Source organism: Ambystoma mexicanum, chromosome 4q (genome assembly GCF_040938575.1).
Source record: "Ambystoma mexicanum isolate Mex_15411 chromosome 4q, UKY_AmexF1_1, whole genome shotgun sequence".
Classification (NCBI taxonomy): Eukaryota; Metazoa; Chordata; class Amphibia; order Caudata; family Ambystomatidae; genus Ambystoma; species Ambystoma mexicanum.
The window spans coordinates 506572157-506594914 of NC_090928.1; positions in this window are offsets into that span (position 1 = coordinate 506572157).

A 22758-nucleotide genomic window follows, 5' to 3' on the forward strand; every position below is an offset into this window, starting at 1 on the left:
TATAAAAAGAGAGTTCCACATGCAATGTCATCTCCATGTATGTCTTTGAATGATGAGGATTTCCCCTTGTACTGACATCACACAAGGATGTGGTTTGCAGGAGCTGGAAGGGCCAATCAGAATTGCTGCCTTCAGAAAAGTGTCCATCTGATTATACGAGTACAACCTGAGCATTGATAACACATGTGGAGTCACTGAAATACCACTGGCAATATTTCAGAAAATCCTCAAACATTTTTCATACACTGAACCATCCCCGAGTTTCTTTCAGGCACTGATGTCCACTTTTTCACCACCTTTGGGGGGTCCCATTGTGGGAATGTTTATACTACAGCATTTCCCTCTTTTACCGCTAAAAAGAAGCATAAAGCCATTCGGAAAACCGTTTACAATGTTTACCTACACCTATTCTAGTGGAGGTAATAATTGGACGCATTCTATGACAGCATTCCACCTTGTAATCAGGGGTATTTAATGTTGGTGGTATCCCTTAGAATTCCACTTGTGGTAAACTCATCGAACCCTTTAATGTGGTAGCCAGAAATAGAGGCAGTATTTGAAAATTTCACTTGGATTTACCATCACCACTGTATGAAAATAAACACGATCAAAAGAAAAATATCTCAGCCTGTTTTTATTCCCATCTTGCTTTATTTTCTCAAAAGATTAGAGATAAAAGAACACAACTAGAATGTATTGTGAAATGCATGTAACTTGAATGCATATAAATCATGCTCTCTGCACCTGGGCCCTCTGTTGGCCACTAATTAATGGCATTAAAGTGCAAAAACAATGTTTAAGTGAATATATTCACTGTTTATTCATATAATGGTTGATTGATTTATATAGCACATATCCTTACAAAACCAAGCAGGAACCTGCTACTAGGCACGCATGTTAGATTTTGAAAGCCGCTTAAAACATTACCAAGGAGAGAAGCAAGAAAATTACTGAAAAAAATGTCTTCAATTTTATTTCGTAAAAGTACAATAGAAGAGAGATCCTGCAGCTCAGCTGGTAGTGTATTCCAGATGTCGAGGTCCGCTGATGGAAAAACATTGGTCACTCCTGGAAGCAAAATGAGAAGGAGGGACAACCAACAACCGAGCAAAGCGAACGAGATGGATGATAGAGCCTTACTTTAGAGACCAGGTAGTTAGGTGCCACACCTTGTATGCATTTGTGTATTCAGCACAGTGATCTAAATTCAAACCGTTTCCTTTCAGGCAGCCAATGCAGCTTCCTCTGATACTCCAAGATTGGTATCAATTTCGGCGGATCTTGGAGGTCCAGGGTAAACCAGCAATCGGACAGTAGTTTGCAAGAACTTGATGGTCCAATGTAGGTTTCTTCAATTGTGGTTCGAAATAAGTTTTTTTAGGTCTTGAGGTACACATCCCTGTTGTAATTCTGGTTTCACAAAATTGCTCACAAATAGTTTAAGAGAAGAGGCATTTTGCACTACCAGATAAGCTGGAATAGGACCATAGTTGTGATTCGTTGGTTTGAGTTTAGAAATCAAAATTTCAGTGTCATCTGGTTTAACATGTGAAAAGGAAAAGCTAGAGAACAGAGGTGTGAGAGTTATTGCAATATCCTGATTCTGAAGGATTTGCCATTTGTAAATCAATATTTGAGTGAATAGAATTTACTTTCTCATGGAAAAAAGTATTAAACTCATTTGCCACAGTGATAGAGGAAGGTAAACTGAATGAGACACATTCAGATCATGTTAACTTCCTGATTATGGCAAACAGTTCCTTCAATCGATTCTTTTAGGAATACATTTGTCCTTGGAAAAACCAAGACTTTGCAGATACTTTTTCCTGTTTACAGACCACTAGCGGCAATTTTGTATTTTGGCAATGAGTGGTGTCTTCGGTTTTCAACCAGATTCTCTCATTCCTACGATATTTTTTTGAAAGCTTTCACAGAGTCTGGAAACCAGGAGTTGTTTCTATACTTTACTTGTTTGTTTTGCTTTCAAAGGGGCACTTGCATTACAATACTTTAGAAAAGTCATTTTTTTAAATTGTTTAATCAAAATAAGATTTTTACAATGCTGTTTGAACATTCGGTCGTTTTTGCTATTTCACTGTTTCTTTAGGTTTAACAATTTATTGTTGGCCGAGTCCTTGCTATTGTTGTGTGCCAATATCTTTTGATGTTCAGCAAGAAGCGTTGAGTAAGTTGTTGTCGATGTATTCCAGTATTTTGGCAGTGGCAATTTGCCAGGCTGTTCTGTCGCCTCCGATGAGTCTGCGCCACCATAGATCTTCTTCTTGTAATATGTAAAACCCTGGCATATACAACAAGAAATGCCACTGAACAGCTACCCACCTACACACGCACTAGGTGTGTCTAGTCGCAAACAGTGCTACCAATCATGTCGGTCAATGGATCAAGACAGGAACAATAGAGATAAACATTTTTTTAATCAATAAGTATAAAAACACTCGGAACAGTTTCCATATAAAAAAGACAAAAGTACGTTTTGTTTACACAAGATAGCACATAAAACAACATTCTGTGAAAATCACTGATTGTGATGAATCAAAGCTACCACAATTCCCAAATTCTAACAGTATTGTGAGGTTAGTAAGGGTGTGTGGTGGACATTTAGATGTTTCGTATTTCTCTAATTCATATAACTTGTCCTTGACTCTGTCGACACAGAGAAATGTGTTTCTGGGAACTAGCAACAATTTGTATAGCCAACTTAAACTGCTATTATATGTGTGCTGAACCCGTCTTCAGGACGTTAAATGATGACACCAAGATCTTGATGTCAAGAAAAGTTCATTAGTTGACCCTTCGCATTATGGCAATCTTCTGATTACTTCATTGGTGTGTGTGGCATGGACTTGGGTAGGCATGTAGACCAAATTCGAACGTTAAGGCTGCGGGTTCTCACAGTCGTTGAAATTTCAGCAAATGGAGACAATTCCTCCGATGACCTTGCTAGCCACGGAATGCGCGTGTTGTGCCCAGCGTTAGAGGAGATTGCCGTGGATTCAATTTCTGGAAAAAATTTGCTCTGAGTCAAAGTTATTTTATGACGTCATAAAATAACTTATAAGTTGAATGCAACGCTTCGTGTCACTGACTCAGAGCAAATTTTTTCCAGAGTCTTTCTCAGTCATTATTGTTTGGCGAGTTTGGTAATTGTCCACAAGCAAAACAAAAAAAGGGCTTCACTTGTCACATGGAGAAGAAACCCTACTGAACTGAACAAAGCCGCCTTCAAGGCCATTGCGAGAGAGTACAAAATTGCTATCACACAGGCCAAAGCTGAATCCTACAACACAAGAATTAATAAAGCAGATTCCGGGACTAAAGAAATCTTCGCTTTCTTTAGGGAACTTGAATCCCCCTCAACCCACCACCCAGCATTGTCAAAGACGAGGCCTGGTGTAACCAAATTCAAAGAGCTATGCTTGACAAACTCGACTCTCTGCACACCAAAATCCTAGCCCATCAGACAGCTATCTCCTCCTTGCTAGCAGCCCAAACGGCACACCCTACACTGGATACACTCAACCAGGTACCCAAATTTGACTTCTCTCCCATGAGCGAATCGGAAGTCATTAAGTCTGTTAAGCCTTCTAACTGTCAGGGAGACGCCTGCCCAGCTCACATCATTAAAGATTGTGCGCCAGCCATCGCCCCCTTTGTGACTGCTTTCATCAACTCCTCCTTCCAATCATCCACTGTACCCAGCTCCCTGAAAGAAGCGTGGGTCCGTCCTCTACTAAAGAAAACATCTCTTGACCCGCTGATACCTGGCAACTACACACCCATTACTTCGGTCCCCTTCCTCTTAAAAATCTTGGACAAAGCAGCCTATCTGCAAGTTCAGAAATTCATTGAGGACAACCACCTTCTTGGCCTACGCCAATCCGGATTTCGTCCTCGTCATGGCACTGAAACTGCGCTTCTTGATCTAACAAATCAAATAGATGACATTAGAGATGCAGGGAAACCGGCGCTACTTTTGCTCCTAGACCTCTCCGTGGCCTTTGACTTGGTAGAGCACAAAACCCTATGCCACCACCTCGCAACCACTGCTAACTTCTCCCCAAAGGCTTGCGCTTGGATCAACTCGTTTCTGCAGGAGGGAGTTATGAAGGTTTTCTCAGAATCCTCCAATGCCACACCTGGTCTGATCAAATGTGGAGTCCCCCAAGTCTCCTGCATTTCTCCTACTCTATATAACCTCTACACCAGACCTCTGTTCCGCATTCTGGACTCACTGGGCATCTCATATACCAACTATGCAAATGACACCCAGGTGCTCATACCGCTATCAGGGGACTATCGCACTGATGCGGATTCCCTCAACCTCATCTACTCCACCATTCAATCCTGGATGGCAGACAATTTGCGCTGTCTAAACAGTGAAAAGACCAAACTCCTTCTGATCAGGTCCCCCTTCACACTGAGCAAACTTGACAAAGAGTATCAGGCCTTCAATATAGACAACACCTCCATCGCTGTATCACAAAGCATCAAGACCTTGGGCGTATACCTAGAACCTAGCATGACCATGGACAGGCAGGTTAATGCTATAGCTTCCTCAGCAGCATACCACTCCAAACTGATTAATGCTATCAGGCCATTCCTCACCAAACAGAACTTTTTGTCTAAACAGTGAAAAGACCAAACTCCTTCTGATCGGGTCCCCCTTCACACTGAGCAAACTTGACAAAGAGTATCAGGCCTTCAATATAGACAACACCTCCATCGCTGTATCACAAAGCATCAAGACCTTGGGCGTATACCTAGAACCTAGCATGACCATGGACAGGCAGGTTAATGCTATAGCTTCCTCAGCAGCATACCACTCCAAACTGATTAATGCTATCAGGCCATTCCTCACCAAACAGAACTGCATCACCATAGTCAGAGCTATCATTGGCTCCAGACTTGACTATTGCAATGCCCTCTTCATCGGTACCTCTCAAAGAAACCTTGCTAAACTCCAGATTGCCCAGAACAATGTATTAAGAGCTGCAACTGGCATTTTACGCAGAGAACACATCTCATTGGCTAGGAGAGAGGCACACTGGCTACCCATCAAAGAAAGGGTGGTCTTCAAAACCCTTGCCCTAACACATAAATGTCTTCACGGACTCGCACCCTCCTATCTCGAACAAAGGATCCACAAACAAACAGCTTCCAGACCCTCCAGGGCCACTTATGCCAACCGCATCCTGACTCCTCACACGCACAGAGTGCGTGCTGGGGGCTCGAGCTTCCCATCAACGGCAGCCTCTCTCTGGCACAACCTCCCAAACAAGATCAGATCAATCGAATCCCATTCTGCCTTCCGCAAGGCATTAAAAACTAGGCTCTTTGTATAGAGGGTTCACCCATGTATGATTCCTGACACATGCTCCATCTCTGAATATTAAATATCACACCTTACATTGTATGTATAAGACTGTTTCTCTGTATCGTACCAACCAAAGCAAAGTTTTTCTCGGCCACTTATTGTAACCCTCAAGCAAGCCTTCTTAAGTACACTTGATAGCGCTTCTATGCCCGTGGGCTGCAGTGCGCTTTACAAATGCAAAATAAAATAAATAAGAGGCCAGATACCTGTGGTTCAATATCGACACCAGTCTGTCTTTGAAAAGCCAAGTTAGTGCAGTGTCTAAATCCTGACTTTATGTCATGAATAAAATAAGCCTATTCTCCTGTTCCTTTCTTTCCCCAACAAGTTAAGGTGATTAACTGTCTTGTAGTCTACCAACTTGATTTAATTAATAGCATATAGTTAGGCTCACCAGATTTGTTACTCCAACGTCTGCAGAGAGTTAAAAGCACAGCAGCCAGAACTCTTCTATCTGAGGGAATGTTAAGGGGGGCGATCCTTCATGGTTCAGGCAACCAAATACTAGAACTCCTTACCGCTATCACCCTGCAAAGACGCAACTTTACACCCTTTTAGGAAGCAGCTCAAAAGCTTTCTCTTTAATCACTTCTGAGTTTTGGACCCTAAACTGAGATGCATCGCTGGCTTCTATCTCACAGCTCCAAGATGCCTAACGGTGAAACATGCACTTTTCTCAAAACCACCATAACATAATATAATGTCATAGAATAACAAGGTTGCTTTGTCAGAGAAGGCCATATCTGCAAGGAAGACATTGCAAAGTCCTTTATCTTTCAGCTGCCCAGATGATGTTAGGGTTGTAATATGTCTTTCTCCCCCACCCTTTCTTCTTCTTCCTCCAAGTCCTAGCTTCCAGATCATTCCTGTTCAGCATGATTACCCACTTGGGTGAGGGCATGCACCATTTCTGAGGAGGATGCAGTCTTACCAAATGCATGTGTAAGGCTGCAAGAGAAACAACAATTGTTTTGTTTTGATTCTATCCCCAAAACCATGTGCTACATTTTTCCTCCTTATCGCACAATATTCCTTGAAAAGCATGCTTTCACAAAGGTTTCTAAAAGGAGATAGTTTAGTTTAGTTTAGTTTAGTTTATTATTTGTATAGCGCGCCATACCCTGGAGTATCAGGGCGCAAACAGACAAGGATATGCTCAACTTGGTTACAGGTACATAGAAATCAGATGAAGGTGCAGAGATGCGCTGAGCTTGGTTACAGATATGCTCGGCTAATTGCAAGTACAGGAAAAGGCAGGAAGTGTAGACATAGACATCAGCAATATTACAGCAAGCAGATATGAACAAGGAGAGATCAAGGACAGGGGAGCAAGGAGCATGCTCCTGTTCGCGTAATATAAAGTTATATACAGTAATGTACAATGTGACAAGTGGACTAGTTAGCTGTCGTTGGGGAGAGATCAAGGACAGGGGAGCAAGGAGAGATCAGGACAGGGGAGCGAGGAGCATGCTCCTGTTCACGTAATATATAGTTATATACAGTAATGTACAATGTGACAAGTGGACTAGTTAGCTGTCGTTGGCTCTCAGCCACCTAGTGAGGTTTTGTCTAAATTTTGCGAAAGGCTGAGGTTCTCTGACATCATGCGGGAGGGAGTTCCATAACTGCGCAGCCTTGACCGGGAAGCTATTTCCTCCTATAGTGGCAAGTTTGAAACGCGGGACTTGGAGGCAGTTTGCGTTGGCTATTCTGGTAGGTCTGGAAGAAGTCCTTTTGCGTAATCTATCCATGAGGTAAGGTGGAGCTTTGTTGTTGATACATTTGTGGGTGAGGGAAGCAATTTTGAGATGAATTTTGTCTATGGTGGCGAGCCATTTGTATTCTCTTCTTGTCGAGGATATATGCTCGTTTCTATTAATCTTGAGTGCTGCTCTCAAGGCATTGTTCTGGAGCACTTGAATTTTGTGGATGGTCTGTTTATTAGCTCCAATGTAAAGTCCATTACAATAGTCTAATTTGGACAGTATCAAGGCTCTGGCAAGTGTAATGCAACTATCTGTGGAGAGGAATTGTTTGCTCGCTCTGATAAGTTTGCATGTATATGCGGTGGCAGAAGCTAGAGAGTTAACTTGTTTGGTAAAGTTCATGGTGGCGTCTAGGTAGAATCCTAAGGTTTTTACTTCATGAGCTACTTTTATGTTGTTCCCATCAATAATGAAGTTGTCGTAATCGGGGCTGAGTTTGGATATATAGGTAGTGGTGCCCAGGATGATAAGCTCAGTTTTATCATCGTTCAGGCATAGGCCGTGTGTGGGCATCCATGCCTGAACGATGCTATAGATCCTGTTCACTAGGGCCAGGTCCTTGGCGTAGTCTCCTGAGAGCGGGAGGAGGATCTGGGTATCGTCTGCGTAGTTAGTGTAGGCGATACCCAGATGATCCATTTCATCAAAGAGAGGCTTCGTGAAGACATTGTAGAGGGTGGGTGACACACAAGACCCTTGTGGAACACCGCATGTTATAGGGATTGGATCTGCTGAGGCTGATGGAGCGAAGACTCTCATGGTCCGATTACTCAGGAATGACTTGATCCAAATTATGGCCTCTTTTGAGAAGTGGGCTGCCGAGTCGAGGTGACTACAGAGGACTGTGTGGTCCACTAAGTCGAATGCCGCTGATAGGTCCAGGAGGAGAAGTAGGGCCGCTTGGCCATTGTCTCTGCAATCGTCTATTTGGGCCTTAAGATCTATTAACGCTGTCTCGGTCCCATGTTGCGGGCGGAATCCTGATTGACGGATTCCAAGTAGGTGGTTAGACTCTAGGAAGCTTTGAATTTGCAAGTAAGCCACTTTATCTAAAATTTTTAGGAGAAAGGGCACAGTCGTGATGGGCCTGAAATTAGTCGGAATGGTAGGGTCAAGGGTTTGCTTCTTTAGTAGTGGCAGTACCCAGGACTCTTTTAGGTTGATCGGTACTGTACCTGAGGTGAAGGAAGAGTTGATTAGTTTGGTTATAAATGGCGACAGTTCTCTCGCAGCATCCTTGATGAGTTGTGCTGGGCATTGGTCGCCTTTGCAGTTAGACGGTTTGAGTCCCAGGATGACCTTTTCTACCTCTATGGGCGATACCTTAGAGAAGCAGAAACGGGCTCCCAACTTGGGCTGTGGCGGTGGTGCTGAGCTCTGAGGGATGTGTGGTGTTAGTGATGCCTTCTTGATGGCAATTTTGGTTTGTAGGTTTGCTACCTTGTTTGTTAAAGCAAGTTGTATGCTAGAGCACCATTTTTTATCCTTGGTGCAGTTTTCTTGGGGTACAATGGGTGTTTCCAATTCTTTCAGAATGCTGAACAGTTCTTTGACACTAGATTTTGAGTTGGATATTCTAGTATTGTAGGTTTCTTGTTTGGCTGATAATATTTCTTTCTTGTATTGGGAGGAGGCTTTGGAGAGGTTGAGTTTATTTTTGACTGATGGGGAAAGTCTCCAAATAGTTTCAAGTTTTCTTTTGGCCAGCCTAAGATTTTTTAGGTGAGGCGTGAACCAAGAATTGAGGTGTTTTTTAGGTTTGCTATTTCTTAGTTTGAGCGGGGCTATGTGATCCAGGGCTGAGGACATGGCTGCATTATAATGTTCGACTAACAGATTGGGGTCCATGCAGTCGGGTAGTGAGTTTAATTTAGGTATTATAACGGGCATTAGATTTTCTACTGTCATTAGTTTTTTATTTCTCGTTGGCAAGGGTGGGGCAAGTGAGGACGGGGCAGTGACCCGGTGGGTTGTCACTGAGAATAATAGCAGGTGGTGGTCAGTCCAGATCTGCGGTACAGAATCCGTAATATTTACTTTGCAATTATGTTCTGCTATCCAATCAAGGATGCGACCTTTGTTGTGGGTGGGTAGTTCAACTTTTTGGATGAATCCCAGCTCTTTCAAGGTCAGAGCAATCGCTGACGATTGGGTGTCCTTATTGTCATTATAGCCTAGATTAAAGTCTCCTAGCACTATTGTTTGGGATGTATTTTTTAGGTTATTGGACAGGGATGTCGAGATGTCCTCAGAGAAGGTTCCGATAGGACCTGGTGGTCTGTAGATGAGGATGATGTTTAGGGTTTGGGAATTGGCGATGGTTATTTTGACCGTGAGGCATTCACAGGATTGCATATTGGTAGTAGTGATGATCCTCATGTCCAGGCTAGTTTTAGCTATGATTGCTAGACCTCCACCTCGGGAGGTAAGTCTGTCCGCACGTAGGATTGTATAGTTGTCTGGGACTGCTAGTGATAAGGCTGGGCCAGCCGCATCATGTAGCCAGGATTCTGAGATGGCCAAAAAGTCTAAGTTGTCTGTAGCAATGATATCTGAGATCTCTGTGGCGTGTGCGACTAGCGACCTGGCGTTTATAAGTGCACCTTTGAGATATGATTTGTGGTCAGCTAAGTTAGGGCTGGTGGTGTTCTGACTACCTTTAGTTAGTTAGATAGTTAGTTAGTTAGTTAGTTAGTTAGTTAGTTAGATAGTGCCATTGAAAAACACTGCAACAGCCCCCACAGCTCCTATTCAAGTGGCAGTAGGCTTAACAGCACCTGATTGGCCAGCATAATTTGAAAATGTACGCAAAATCTCTTTCTTCCATGTTTTGCATTTTGAGACAGGTTTGGGACTTCTCCTGGCCAACGGGTGTTTGGTGACTTTCCCAAGCCCCACACACCACATAGTATAAAGCAACATCTGCAATGTGACTGCATTACCCAATGTGTCCCATAAGTACAACTAAGACAAAGTCGTTCTGAATTTACTAAGGAAAATAAGTCTGGAGAAAGGTTGGGTGTTGACTGTTTCGTAATCACCAAGGTTATCACGCTGGTAATTGACAAATGTTTTATATTAGCCAATTACCCTGACAAAGAACAGCCATATGAGTGAAACACTTCTCTATAGAATGGCATTTAATCATTAAACATATGCAGAGAAAGCCAGAAGTTGTAGAAACCTTTATTTCTACTATTTGCAGAAGAGCATCCAGGACCTCTCCACAGTGCAGTAGGAGGAACAAACACAACATTGATGAAATTGAACTCTGTTTATTTCAGCTCATCTGGTAAACTTTGAGGAAACTCCTCCACTGACAATTGTCAAATTTTCTTCAAAGTTACATAGCCAAAATGAAAACTAGAATGCTTTGGCATACTGTGTTGACTGCAACTGAAAATACAATAGTCATATCTGTTTATGACCATATATGGGTCATGGCTGCACTGTGAATCGTATTTTAGTACTCAACTTTTTTTGCACTGGAACCATTTCTTTCCCCCGATGTTTTCTCTTTGTAAGGTGTTTTGCAATGGTATGTTTGCTATGGGACAATGTGGAACATTTTAATTGTAATGAAATTCTATTATTGTGTTTTTTGATGGATGTGTTCATCCGAATGAACTTGTTGAATGAATGAATTAATGACATATAGCAGAATGGCATTTTAGCCTACTCCTCTCAAGAAATTTCGAACTGTCAGAATGACATCATAGTATAGATGGGACAGTCATCGTCATGATGATTTCATCAACTATGTGAGATTTCTTATTTACTTTATTAGACGAAATTAATTGTCCATTATGAAATCAGTCAAAAGGAGCTGCAGGTTTTTTTTTTTTTTTAAAGTGGGAGTTGGTGGGTTCATTTCAGGATCAGAGGCTACTTTCAAAATTCTTTTCTGCTAGAAAAAGTTTATGGGGCTAATACCATTACCGACACTTTTCCTGCACTGCCAAACTACAAGTTTGCTGGTGGGATGACCAGATTTACCTCCAACCAAGAGCTGGAGGCACGTCAGGTACCCACCCAGTAAAAAAACGCTGGTATTACCGGCAACAGTATTACCGGTGACAGTAATACCGGCATTCCCCCATGGAGTTAATTTAACGTTGCGTGGACCTGCAATTTGCCCGTAACTCCGGCAGGTCAGTCGCCAGTAACGGTATTACCGCTTGCCGGTATCCTGCAACTAAACCTATAATAAGGGCTATGTTGTGTTTCTACCTACTTGTGTGAATATTGAGAAGCTGGCTATAGGATTTCCCTCATCTTCGAAAGGGTGGCTTATTTTTTCCGCGTGCAGTGTTTCTGTGTAATTGTGTGAATTTTGTTTTACTTTACTTAGGTATTAATAGATACCCTTTGGAGCCTGCTCATTTGCGTGGCCCCCCGGGGAGTTCTGTGCGTACGACCGTCGAGTACTGTATGTGCGGTCTGCCATCTTTAGAGAGCTGGGGTTTTGTTTTGCAGGATGCATTCAAATTGCAATGGCTGGCTGGATGTGTCTGCGAGCAGTGATTTATGGTCATGTCTGCTGTACTAAATAGGGATTGCAGTATATTTCTCTAAGCTTTGACAGAGTTATTCATGGATGTTTTTGATTGTTGAGAAAATGCTATATAGTTGTTCCTTCATTTTTGTTGGTCTCACGAGAATGGCTGCAGATGCCTTCTTTGTTTTACTTGCAATTGGTTTGCCGTGTGTGGCACGTATCCCCGTAGCTAGCCTGTGTGCATTATAATGTTCGAAATTTCTGTAATTTTCATTTGTTTCCTCTTAGGGGGTGGGTGGTGGAGGAATTGCCCTCGAATTGCTATTTTACAAATAATCACAGTTTTATTTGGGAGGCTTCTTTTTCATTTTTCAATCTAGTGAGAAACTGAATTTTATTTTTTGGTAAACATGTTTTGCTTTGATTTTTTAGTACATGATTTTTCTTGATTTATTCCCGAATCGAAAAATGTGTTCTAATTGCATATGAATAACCTATCGACACTGGTTAGTTACATACTATGCACAGAACCACTTTTTGCAAATATTATTTATTTTCCCAATTATTTTAATTTTTTTCAACTCAATGGGCCTGATTAATAGAATTTTTAGAGCGGTGCAAAGTGACTTTGTACTGGTACACACACCCCGATTTGCTGCAAAAACTACACTTTGCAGTGTTCTGTAAATCACTTTGCACAGAAAGAGTACTCTTTGCACCATGCTAACTGGGTCCAATTCACAGTGCAAAGAGTACTTTTTCAGTGCAAAATGATTTACGAACAGTGTAAAGTATATTTTGCAATGCAAATTGACTTTGAACTGCCAATAATGCAAAATTTATTTTTCTAGGGCAAAGGCACTTTGAATCAGTACAATGTTACTTTGCACCATGCTAAAAAGTCCATAAATCAGGCCCATTGTGTTGAAAGGTGGAGGTAATACCTCCAGTGATAATTCCGCCTGACCAAGTGGTGGTATCAGTAATTCCGTTTGCCGGTATTTTGGCAGATTCACCACCAAAATACTGGCAAACTCATAATGAGCCTCAATGTACGCAGAAAGACAGACCTCAATAATCTACACACAATTTCTCTGAATGCACTGTGGCTATTTAGAAGTTTTAGGTCACTGGTTCATTTTAACCTGTTTATACATTGTGCAACTATGTAACAATGCTTCTTTGCAGATGGGACCTGGACTAACAGTTTGAGCTGGGCTGCTCCCATTGGTAGCAGTACCTCAGTGTTTTGAACATGGCTGGCCCCCTTTTGCAATGGCACAGACAGGCTAAAAAACAGTGGCGCGGAAGGTTGCTCAGAGCAGTGCAAGTGGTGCAGATGTATTCAAAACCCATCATATTGTTGGTTATAGTTTGTCTCCCTGTGTAAGACAGGCTATGCTCAGATGTGGGTCCCTTGCTCCCCACGCCATAGGGAACTAAGCTGCACTTCACTGATGAGGCCACATAGGCAGAAACATGTATGGAGTTGCTTGTGTTTCCGTGCAGAGAGGACCTGGCTTGACAGTTCGGGCTAGGCTGCTCCATTGGTGGTGTCAGTATCTGACTGATTTGCGTATATCTGGACTTCTTTTGCAACGGCTCAGATGGGCAAAATACGGTGGTGTAAAAGGTTTTCTAGAGCAGTGCCATTGGTTCAGATGTATTCAAAACCTTCCACCCATCACTTTTATTTGTTCTACACTGTGCAGCAAGCACATATTTGTGATGTGCAGTATTTGGGGCATGACAGCCCTACTATTGCACAATTTCTATGTCATGCTTTAGCACTTAAGCAGCTTTTCATGATATGATATCATTTTGGCATCTCACTCCTGGAAGGAATCATACACACGTCATCAGTATTTTCATATTATTTTCCCTACCCTGTGCTGGCTATCCCTATTGTGTCATCAATGAGAAGTTATTGTTTCTTCACTCTGGTGTGTGTGTTTTACTACAATATCACATCAGCATTGCCAGGTAAACGGCCAGACTTTGTCAGCCTGTTCAAGATGAGCTGCATCTTTTTTCTAAAATGTGCTTGGATTTAAAATCAATGGTAGGAACATTGGTTACCAAAGGATCTTGTTTGTTAAGTGGTGGATACTATTCAAATAGTATATTCCTATCATGGGAGCGTGGGACACCACGAAGACGTTCATTTTATGGGCACTGTAAGGGTGCAGAAGGAGGAGTCTGACACACAGGTGGCATGATTGTCATCATAAACGTATATTATACAAGCAAATAAAGAGAAAACCTAGCTTGCCCTAACTTTAAGAGTGGTTGTCCTGCCTGAACTAAAAAAACAAAGGGTGTCGTCAGAATGTCAGTGAAAATCAGTAGTCCACCATCTTGTGTCCAAAACCCTTCTTCAGTCCCTTACACCAAATACTAAACTAAATATGTGGTAGACCTTCTTGGACCAAAGAATGACTCCCTTCTTCTGGACAGAGGGCCACAGTTCCAAATGTGGTACAGAATCTTGCCCGGGGAAATGACTCCCTTTCCCCAGGTCTCAATAACTTTTCTGGGCACAGCACAAAGTTCCAATTTGTAATGCTAAACAGCAGTAAAGTCCTCAGTTCAAGTTCACACTGTAAAGTTTCCAGCTCAAACATCAATATTCCTTATTGCCCATGTTATTTTACTATTGGGTTCCTGGAGAATGTCTCGCCTCTCCAGATGTCTTATTCGCCAAATTTTCACAAAGCCAGTGGGATGTCTCCCTTCCCTTGGGCGAAACACACTGAAATGGCAAAGTTTGAAACAGTTCTCCTTGTCAGATAAAGGGAATAACTTCCTTTCCTAGGTTAAAATGCAAAAAGGCAAAGTTCCACACAACCAGGGGGAATGACTCCCTTCCCCTGGTCTTGACTACCAGGCGAATGACTCCCTTTTCCTGGTATCTTGAGGACTCATGCTGTGGGCAGATTTCAGGTCCCAGACCCTAGATTCGCTTGCTTACAAACCTCAATTCCTGGTTCGGGTCCCAGACCTCTGGTTATATCTTTTTTATGCTCCACTCCCTTGACTCGCTCTCCCGCCAAGAATGGATGAGAGGGAGATGCCACACTTCTCAGTGGGTGTCCCCAACCGCTGTTTCTTTCCTTCTTATGCTTGGCTCCATTGGCTGGCCTTCCCATCAAGTACTGATGTGAGTGAGAAGGTTCACTTCTCATTCTGGGTTCCCTACCCCTCTCTGGTGGTCAGTGGCTTTTGTGACTCCACTGGGCAGAGGAAGCGTACCTCTCCTGCAGAGCATTCTTGATGCTCACCCTGTGTCCGTACTGGGCCCTGTGATTACCCCTGTACCTGCCTAGGGGGTCAGGTGGCTCTCAGTCCTTCCTGAGATCGGGCGACCTCACGGTAACATTGGTGTTCCTTCTTGACCTGTGGTTCTCTTCTCTGCTTCTAGCTTCCTGTGGGCGTGCCATAACATATGATATGATAGGTTATTTATAACGCGCTTAATACCCAGAGGTTTCTAAGCGCGGACCCAGGGATCGAACCTGTGTTGCTCCGTGTCTTCTTGTTTCCAAGTCGAGCACGCTGCCACTGAGCTATCCTCCTGGGACACTACAAGATGGCTGGAGAGGTGGCCTCTTGCGTGACCTCCTTGGGACCTCCACAGCTGCTTTCCCCGGTCTGCTGCTTCGCCTGGTTCTTCTTTCTTGCATGCGATTTGAAACTCCCAGGTTTGTCGCAGCTAAGGAGAAGATACCAAGTAATTTTTCAGTGTCCTTTTTATTTTAGAAACTCCACCCTGGGGCAGCATCCACACCTGCAGTGAGAGCTGCCAAGTCAATCCTTATTCTTCCTAGGGGCTGCCTCTTCCAAGTACTGGGGTCAGGCAAATCCATAGGGCTCTTAAGGATCTTTCTCATCCCAGTACCTTCAACGTTACAGCTTTTCCAGAAGTACATACCTAGCCCGTTCATGCAAGTGTGTTTTAACAGAGGGGTCTTATGACTCAGGGAGTGTGTAGGGTACGGGTGGAGTGTGTACAAATTGTGTTCCCCTTGGATTTTTGTCCTTGTCCCTAGAGGGGACTTTTCAGCCCATGAGATACTCCCACTGAGTACCAACCTCAGGGGGAATATCAGGTAGTGGCCTCACCTCCCTGGCCTCATGTGAATGGCTTCCCCCTCGTGGCAAAGTGATGACATCCAAGGAATCGTCACAGCACACATAAAGTACAGATGGCGAGCTAACAGGATACACACTCGCCTCTTAGATGGGCACATACTGCACTATGCAGGTTCAAATATCAGCAGGATCCACAGAACCCTTCATCATTTCAAGGTCGATGGAAAACTTGCAACATTATATACTTCTCATTATCAGACATTGTAGGGACTTTGGTGAGTGGTAATTTTCCTTGATTGTTATTATGACTTTCCTAATGAGAATGCCTTTGGATTGGCAGAGAAACATTCCTTCATTTTATGCCAGACAATTCATCTACAATCAACAGAAAGCATTGCTGAGTGCAAATCTGAAATCTTATATTTCCATACTCCTGCCAATTATACGACCATCACAAATGTAATGAAGATGTACATAAATAATATAAGGGCTAAAAATAACAGCTATTATTGTTTGGCCAAATCATGTTATTCACTTTCAAAAAAGGGACTCGTGATGTCACTTCACCTGAAAATAAGGGACAGTTCAGCCAATTGAAGTAAGATTATCATCTTCTATATGTTAAAGTGGTTAAATCAGAGATTTATTAAAAAAAGGGATTTTTAAAATCCATTTGACAGTTTTGAAAATCTGTTCTCAGATATTTAATCAAATCAATATTGCTCTGAAAGGTATTAGTACCAATATATAATTTCTTGATTGTTTATGGAATATACAATTAGGTCACTCAGATGCTGAGATTTTGACATTTGTTTCAAAAATCCTTTGTTTTGTTTTTTATAACAAATATTTGGTTATCTTCATTGATTACTCAAATCTTACAATACTGTAAGATTGTAAAACTTACAAACTGACAAATGAATTTAAAAATACATTTTTCTTTTGAATAAATCTCTGATTTAACCATTGTGAAATGGTTTTGTAAATGTGAATTTGAAAGATTATGGAACTTTGAAAAGTTATTATTGAACACGATTTGACCCTTTAGGTGGATCAGAATTACAAACATCAGAACTTAAAAACATAGAAACATACACATATTAGTTGGCATAATGCGAGAGCATGAACAACGAGAAAATATTTACAATGATTACTTTGACACTTCTGTATTTGTGCTATTTCTAATGTGCAAATGTGTAAAATACATAAACTATATGAAGGCTAGGATTTGTCCATGATGGAACAATCAATTTAGCTTCCAGAATGGTAATTACATTTATCAGACACTCAGGTACAAGGTAAGGGGAGCACCCCAAGCCTCAGCTAGGTTAGCTGTGTATGCTATAGGTGTTGAAACTAATCAGTCACGATTTTCAGTTTAGATATGCCACATGCCAGGCTATTAGAGCGGCTTAAGAATTGGGGGAGAATGCCTTTGCCACATACCACAACAATACAGTCACTATTACCATTGGGGCACCATTCATCGATAGGTAACCTATAAATGAATTTGAGCTCCTGTGAAATTATGCACCTATGCCCTAGTTTCCCGTTTAATCACGATAGGACCTTATTTCTCAAGGCTTCTCTCGGTTCGTTTCTCACCAGCTTCTCTACTTTTGTGGTGGTTAAATTCCTTTCAGCCTGGATTTGTTTGCTCATTTTGCTGTTTAAAATCCTTGGCATTTGGATTTTTCTTAAACGGAGATCACTGGGGGTAAAAGTTCTTTGCTTCTGGCTGACAGTTCTATCTGGATGTTTGTAGGGCTGTACAGATCGGCATGATTGGCCAACCTTATTCGGCCATGCTACTAACGGAGAAGATGGACATGGAGGTTCTTGCTCTTCCTGCTAGTTGTCACCAGTTTCTCCTATGACCTCATTTCTGTCATAGGCTGGTATTAAGGTAGATGAGGTGGTTTGTCAGTAGCTGTCTGCAGTTCTCTTAGATGCCTTAGACTCTCCATGATTGACATTCTCAAACCGTTTCTGAAAATCCTTCAGGTTCGCAGTCTGGTTTAGTTTAGTTATAATATGATCCCCTAGGGATTGCCAATCTGAAGAATATTTGAGTTCTTTGATCTCGGAGCCCGTCTTATGATGGGTTGCAATATGGTGACACAGATTTGGGTGTGATGAGATGCCTCCAGCCACCCTCGATGTGCGATCTAGGGAGGATCTCTCTGCTGTTGGAGTAGGAGCTGGAGTTTCTTTTATGGCTCTTACTGAGCTAACTCCCTTCTGTTCTTCCTGTTCTTGTTCTTTTTGCCCCACAGAATTACCGTAATTTTCATTGTAGTTCTCAGGCTTCATCTTGGCTTTCCTCGATAACGCAATGAATATTGGTTCAGGAATGCAACCTTAATTTTCTCCTGGGGAGCTTTTTCAACTGTAGAGTTTTCGGAAGTGGTGGTAAGAGATGGATTTCGGGACCAGAAAACACCTCCTGACTCTTGCACCCCACAATGTCCTCTTGGTGTTGTTTCCAACATTGTCTGTGTCTTCCACTCGCAGATATCTTAAATGTTTCTCCTCCTTGCAATCCTCTCTCAAACCTCTGAAAGTTGACTTGCACTTCACGATGATGTATTAGATGAAATAAGTTGCTCTGAGGGGGAGCTGTTTGACTGTTCCAGGATCTTGAAGGCAGCCCTCTCCTAATAATAGCTCAGTGACCTTGGTCTGAACCAAGAGTTTAGTTCCCACATGGAGTATATTTGGTGTCCCCTTCCCCCCAGGGCCCACCTGAGCATTTAGCTTTAAGTGGAGCAACCTTGTAGTTGGCATTTATCTTTTTACAGGTGGAATGTTGTTACATACAAAAGATGAAAACTGAGCCCAAGTTGGAGATGAGAGTGAATGAGAGTAATGTGAGTCAGGGTGAAAGTGAGAGGGGGTGCAAAAATAAAAGCAACCTCACTCACTATACTCACTTACATGACACTGCACAAGATTAAACAGAATGACATGCTTTGAAATCAAGAACATTTGCTTGTAACACTGCAGCATTATGAAGTAACTTAGCTGGATAAGTTGTGGTTAATATGACATGCCTCCTGCCTGAAGGTGTGGATGCTGGCACTTTACCTTGTGCTCCGACCTCCTTGTCAACTGATGAGGGAGACACCAGGACACGCATGCCGAGTCCAAGAAGAGTAGCGGAGCGGCTGGGGGAACCACAGTCCCCCACTGGGCATCCAAGGGCCCTCTCCCTTGAGAGGGGTGAACGGGATAGATGTTTATGGCAGAAAATGAATCTAAAATCAACAAGCAAACATTGCTAAGTGCAATTCTGAAATCTTATATTTCCATACTCCTGCCAATTAGAAGACCATCGCAAATGTAATGTGAATTTACATAAAAATGGAAGGGCTAAAAATAGCATCAGCTATCATTGTTTGGATGAATAATGTTATTAACTTTCAGAAAGGCACTGATGAGATTACTTCACCTCAAAATAAGAGACAGTTCAGCCAATTGAAGTAAGATTATCTTCTTCTCTATATTAAAGCGGTTAAATCAGAGATTTATTCCCAAAAATAATGTATCTTTAAAATCCATCTTACAATTTTGAAAATCAGTTTTTCAGATTTTCAGTGAAATCAATATTGTTCTTAAAGGTATTATTCCAACATAGAATTTCTTGATTTTCTATGGACTATGCAGTAACGTCAGTGAGATTTTGTGATTTTTTCAAAAATCCTTTCTTTCGTTTTTTGAATTTTATAATATTCAGTTAGATTCATTTAATCCTCAAATCTTACAAAACTGTAAGACTATTTGTAAGACTTACAAACTGAAAGATGGATTTTAAAAATACATTATTCTTTTGAAAACATGTCTGATTTAACCCATATGATATGGTTTTTGTAAATATGAATTCGAAAGATTTTGGCTAAAGGGTTGGTTATTATCTTTAAGCCAACTACAGAATGAACATATGAATTAATAACCAAATGCTACTCGAGAAGTCAGATCAGGGTGACATATCACTTTTGATTATGATGGACCTATCTGCCGCAGTATCCAACTATGTCGAAAAATGTCAAATGTGTTATTTTTTTATTTGTATGTTTTTTTTGGTTTAGCTAGTAAAAATAAAGTGTAAATAACAAAAAAAACAGGTTGTTGGGGGGGTCCCCTCCCATTAAAAAAAGATGAAAAAAAATGTGAAATTATTTTTTTTGGCATTTTTTTCTCGACATAATGGCATTCGAAAAAATGTCATTCGACATATTCACTATAAACCATCTGCCACATTTGATACAGTAGATCATATGATCTTGCTGGAAAGTCTCGAGGAGGTGGGAAAGGTTTGTACACAAGCTCTACAATGGTTTATGTCATTTGTGACTGGTAGAGAACAAAGGGTAACATTTGGAGTATTCCTGTCAGACTCCCTTATGCTAATCTGTGGTGTCACCCAGGGTTCCTCACTCTCCCATCTCATTTTTAATCTATATATCAAATATCCTGAGGAGACATCAAGTTGAATTCCATTCTCATGCTGATTACACTCAGGTATTGTTGAGGGTAGAGAGCTCAGAGGACACCTTTCAATTAGTGGAACACTGTTTAAAGGAGGTGCAAGCTTGGATGTGGGCGAATCAGCTGTTGTTAAATGCCAATAAGACAGAGGTGCCACTGTTTGGCTCTAAACATCAATTGCAACATAACAAGCAAGCACTGTCACCATGTTTTCTGGGGTCACAATTGGACTTCTCTCCCAAAATAACAAATCTGGGATGTATGTCGGAAGACAATATGGGGAGTGGGGCACAGGTTAGTGCGAAAGTTCAATCTGTGTTCTACACCCTACAAATGCTAAGACAGATCATACCATTTATAGCAGACAAAGATAGGGCAACAGTTGTGGGAACTCTCATTAATTCACGATTGGACTATGGGAACGCTGTGCTGACTGGAGTCCCAGCAAACCAACTAGGGAGACTACAAGTAGCCCAAAATGCGGAAGTTAGACTGGTGTTTAGGGTGGCAAAATCATCCCCTATCTCTAATCTAAGGCTGTCATTACAGTGGCTAGCCGTGAAGGAACGCATGGATTTTAAAATCATCTGCGTTATCTTCATATGAGTGAACCAGTTAGCACCAAGCTACTTGACTGCTAAAATCCAGACATATATCCCAGGCCATCAATTACGCTCTTGCGACAAAATGTTGCTGCAAGTGCCACGGTCAAGATATTGGAGCAGAGACCAAAGGTTAGGAATTTATGGTCCAAAACTTTGGAACAGCCTCCCTAAAGGCATCTGAGAACTTAGAATGCTAATTACATTCCGAAAGGCTCTGACGACCTAATTATTCTGCTAATGACAGCACTGAAGTTTAGCAATTTGCCTGCAAATTCCTTCAATTGTTAGCACTGCCAAAGATGGTTGATTTATCATCGTGTGATATACCTGTGCCCAAATACGATAAAATTCATCAGGTGCGTGTTTACAAATAAATCAAATTCAAATCAAATGCGCACTGCTATCCACATTACAAGCCAAGGTTAACTTGAATTCATGTACATCTTCCCAGGCAAGCAGCCTTCACTTAGCTATCATTGCTTTTTTTGCACTGCCCTTCTTTCATTAAAACCTACTCCGTCATTGTAAATATCCTGTACAGATTCCATATTGACCCATCCTTGATACTCACTGAATTTGTGAAACTGTCATTCTGGCCGGGTCTGAGCATTTAGATAAGCCTTTTTGTATTATATGTCCCTTCTTAACTCTCACCCACTCACCAGGCAGAAAAACTCTGCTGATGCCTCCTTCATAATTCTATAGTTGGCCTGTCTTTCCACCATATGCGATCTCACTTCTTCCAAAGGTGTTTTGTCCCTGCCTGCCACAGCGTTGATCCACAATGGCTTAAATGTTGTATTTGCTTCACTGCCCCTCATGAGCCAAAATGTCAGAAAATTGGAAGATATCCATTTGTTTTCTATTGCCTTACTTCCATTCCATTCCTCATATCTTGTTCTTCTGTCTCTACCATGATATGATTAAACGTCTCAACTAGCCCATTAATTTCAGGATGACAATTTGAAGAGAGCTAGCATGTCATCTCTGATTCCTTTGAATACTCCTCCTTTGCATACTCCATCAACTGTTTCCCTTTAAATTGAGCACTACTATCACTTATTAGGTACTCTGAATATCCTTTGTTCCTGAAAATGTGTTCAAGAAATGTTATCAATTATTGATTCGCCACCTTACTCAACATTTTCACCTCTGGGCATTTAGAAAAATAGCCAACCATCACCAATATGAACTTTGTTCGTTTTGACTATGAATTATCACATGGGCCTATGATGTAAACACCAACATTCCTCCGTGCTACTTTGAGAGGTTCAATAGGTGTGAGTCCTTGTTTTTACACCTTGCAGGCATTAGCTCAATTTTGACAAGGCCAGCAATCACCTACCAACCTTTCTACCTGTTTGTCGACCCCTTGTCACCAATACTTTTCGTGAATCATACGTTTAGTCACTGTAACACACAGATGCCCTTAATGAGCCAGCATTACAATTTCTTCTTTCAATATGCTCCTCGCTATTGTTAATTCTTCGTTGACTTCCTAAAAATGAATTCATGTTATCGCTAAATTCACCTTTCTGGGCCAACCTTCTCTATCTGTCCTAATCCTCCTCACAGATCATTTCACTATTACATTCTTCTTGTGATATTGCTTCCTGTAATAGAGATTCCACTTTTTCTACTTCCCTATTAACACTATCTATTTCTTCTATTGGAAATTGTGATAGAAATTCATCCAACCTGTTTCTTATGCGAGGTAGATACTATACTTAGCAATTATACTCCTGTTATTCTAAACTTAATTTTTCCAACCGAGCGGTGGCCTTGCTCATTCCCTTTGCTGTCAGTAATGAAACATACCATGAATTAACTGCCACACAGATATTGCAAAGCAACTGACACCCCATACACATGCTGGAAACTCCCTTTCTATTATTGACTAGTATTATGCCTCTG